The sequence below is a fragment of the Carcharhinus amblyrhynchos genome, chromosome 18 (assembly GCF_965287045.1).
Source record: "Carcharhinus amblyrhynchos chromosome 18, sCarAmb.v2.hapA, whole genome shotgun sequence".
NCBI classification, from domain to species: Eukaryota; Metazoa; Chordata; class Chondrichthyes; order Carcharhiniformes; family Carcharhinidae; genus Carcharhinus; species Carcharhinus amblyrhynchos.
Genome location: NC_137341.1, coordinates 17,989,563 through 17,993,444, shown reverse-complemented (window position 1 = coordinate 17,993,444; position 3,882 = coordinate 17,989,563).

Here is a 3,882-nt window from a genome sequence, read left to right as displayed (position 1 = left end):
GGGGGAGGCGGGGATGGGTGTGTTAGTAATGAAGCTTCACCCTGTCCGGGAGCACTCCAGCGCTGTATTGCCTTCAGTGAGGGGCTGGGAGGCGAGGGGATCAGCCCCTGGCCCCTGCAACCTTCACTTTTACAGCGTGCTTGATCAAACCCAAATTGGGCTGCAAGGTCTCTCATCCTGTCTGCATGGATCTTGTGTGCCCCTCGTGAGGGCTGTGAATCGGATTCAATCCCAACTGGAATTTTTTAGGTTTGGAATAAAAGTTTTTATTTCCCTTCCCACAACATACTGCCCGCCCGACCTTGAGCCAAGTGCAGATAAACAAAGAAAAATCAGAAAACAGGCGGGAAGTGGTGCCGTTTGCTGATCATGCAAGGCAGAGCAGCAGTGAATAAGAATAATTCATTGCCCTACTTGAAGCAGGCGGCTTTTTTTTTCCAGAACAGAAAGTGCTTGGAGCCCACGTTAAAATGGCACAGTGGGTGGTTGGCATGCTGGCACAGTGGTTAGCCCTGCTGCCTCACAGCGCCGGGGACCCAGGTTCAATTCCAGTCTCAGTCACTGACTGTTTGGAGTTTGCACATTCTCCCTGTGTCTGTATTCCTCCATAAGAATATAAGAAATAGGAGCAGGAGTAGGCCATCTAGCCCTTCGAGCCTGCCCCGCCATTCAATAAGATCGTGGCTGATCTGTCGTGGTCCTCTCTCAGTTCAAGGATGTGCAGGTTAGATGGATTGGCCACGCTAAATTGCCCCTTAATGTCCCAAGACGTGTAGGTTAGGGGGGTTAGTGCGATAAATGTGGAGGATAACAGAGAAAGGGCCTGGGTGGGATTGTGTCAGTGTAGACTTGAGGGGCTGAATGGCTTCCTTCTGTACAGTGGGGATTCTATGAGTCTATGAAGTTTCAGAACTTTTGGATGGTCCAGTATCCAGGTCTGGACAAGTGGCATATCCATTGTGTACGAACAGTGACTGGCAGGAGAGGGCCTCTCAGCCCTATCCAGTTTGTGCCCCTGTTAAGAATTGACAGAGGTGGTCAACATGAGGAATGATCTGGACAGAGTGGATAGGGAGAAGTGGTTGGTGGAAGGGTCATGAACATGAGAGCACAGATTTGAGGGTAAGTAGCAATGACGACATGAAAGAAAACCTTCTTAAGCACTGAGGGGTTAGGATCTGGAATGACCTAACTGAAGATGTGATGGAAGAAGATTCCATTTTCGTATTGAAAAGGGAATTGGATCAGTATCTGAAAAGGGAAAACAAGCAGGTCTACAAGGACAAGGGTGGCGGGGGGAGTGGCTCTTGCAGAGGACCGGCATGGATGCGACAGGCCGAATGGCCTCCCATGCTGAAACAATTCTTTGATTTTTTTCAACTGCAGTCCTTTATGCATCACATTGTAGGGTGACTGTTTTTCTGAATTGAATCTGGGAAGATACAGTCTGATGGTTGCCCATGCCACCTGCGGTCATGGAGCACACTGTGCTTTCTGGGTATCACCGGGACAGCTTGACTCCAGGGCCATTCCCTGTTTAACCTAAACGCACAAGAATTTTGCATATAATCAGGAGACCATCTAGGAATAGGGTGGGGGCTACAGGAGTTGTGCAGTTGGTAGACCATGTGCTCTGTAGCCATTGAGCACAAGCTCTACATAAGTTGAAGTCCCTGCGATTATACCCTCCGATGTGATGCATAAAGGGTGCAGAATTTAAAACAATAGATTGCCATCTCTCCCACCAATGGTCTGCGACACATCCCTGTCCATTTTGTTGACTGACCACAGGGCAGCTCAGGGTCACTTGACTTCCGATCTGAATCCATGTACCCACTAATGTAGAATGCTCATTTGGGTATAGATTTTGCGAACTTGGGACTGTTCCGGGACATTGTCCAGATCATGGCAGCTTAATTGTGGACTGTCCATGGAAAACAGGAATAGAGAGTCACCATACAAAGTGTATTTTATATATCTATCTACGACCCATTCTGCCTGAGAGAGATTAAAAGTGGATAAAAATCCAAGGCCATTAGGGAGAAAAATCTTTTTTTCCTGACTCTGATAGCTCGCTGCAATTTCTGATGATCAAACAAAACAACTCATTGCCTTTAAAATGTCTTGGAAAGTTCAAAGGACAAATGTGATGTAAATACAAGCTTGTTATTGATGTTTGTCAGGTGAAAACAGAATTGGGGTTAGCAGTGATATCACTGAAGGAAAAATAGTCTGCAATCCCTCATTGCACAGTTCACCCCAAGGGGTGGGCAATTGGCTGAGGTGCTGGGAAAGGAGCACCATTGGTGAGGAGTCGTTTTGTGACGAGACTCAGTGATGCTGAGAAGAGGGGGAAGGTTTTATTTGGAGGGTCTTGAAGTTCAGAAGAGAAATTAGAATGTGTCTGAAAGAGACAGCTTGCACATTCTCCCTGTGTCTGCGTGGGTGAACTCCGGGTGCTCCCGTTTCCTTCCACAGTCCGAAAGACGGGCTGGTTAGGTGGATTGACCATGCTGGAGTTCCCCTTAGTGTCAAGTAAATACATGGGGGGTAACGGGGGAAGGGCCTAGGTGGGTTTGTCGTCAGTGTAGGCTTGATGGGCCAGATGGCCTCTTTCTGCACTGCAGGAATTCTACATGATGCATCTCAGGTGTTGCAGTATATCCATCCCAAACTTTGGTGCAAACATCTTTTCTGTTGGGAAGGTTGTTGCTGGAAATGTGAGTAAGCAACTTGGTGCAGTGTGACAGCAATTTAGACCACAAGGGGTTTGAGTGCTGAGACAAAGCACGCTTTGTTCCAAGTCGCACTTGGGCAGCTTGTCAAAATAGTTGCGCTCTGGTTGCTACTTTACTTGAAGTAACCAAAACTAGATTTGGAGGAAACGATTATAGATGGTATTTCGGCTGGTGAGCTTATGCAAGACCTGAAGTTAGGCTTGGTTATAACTGCACTTTGGCTTCTGCTGTTTGTCAAAGTGACACTTACTAGCCTGGCGGTGACAGTGAAAGATTTGAATTGCGCGTTCCTCAAATTCTGGCCTTCTCTTCTTTGTCCCGTGACTGGAGGCAGTGCCTTCATCCATCCATGCCTAAATTTAAATGCTCCTTAAATTCTCCTTCTTGACCAAGCGTTGGGTCAGCTACCCAAATGTCTTCTCATCTGGTTGGCTGTCAAGTTTGCATCTGATAACACTCCTACAAGGACAACAATTTATATTAAGAATCATAGAATTCCCTACAGTGCAGAAGGAGACCATTTGGCCCATCAGGTCTGCACCAACCACAATCCCAGCCAGGCCCTATCCCCGTAACCCCACGTATTTAGCCTGCTAGTCTCTTTGATACTAAGGGATATTTTAGTATAGCCAATCCTGCAAATCTTTCAGACTGTGGGAGGAAACTGGAGCACCCAGAGGAAACCCACGCAGACACAGTGAGAACATGCAAAGTCCGCTTGGACAGTGAACTGAGGTCGGATTTGAACCCAGGTCCCTGGCGCTGTGAGGTAGCAATACTAACCACTGTGCTAGCATGCACCTTTAAAGTAGTAAATTGTCCCTGTTATGTCTTTTGTGTGACTGACGTCTGGAATAATTAAGAGTGGCTTCAGACCTTATTTGGAAATATGAGTTTCAGAGGGGAAAAGGGGCAAAAACTTTGTTGGTAACTATTTTCAGTGAGTTGGCATTGGCATGGTGAACTGAATGGCCTCTTTCTGCATTATGAAACATTACAATTTAAGAAGGACATCTAAAAGTTATTTACTGCTTGTTCTTTGGTTTTGATCCAACTGTTACAGCAGCAAAGATCAACTTGAACTGGCCTCCAATCTGTGAATGATTATACAGGATTGTTGAAACATTGTTTAGAGTGGCTATTA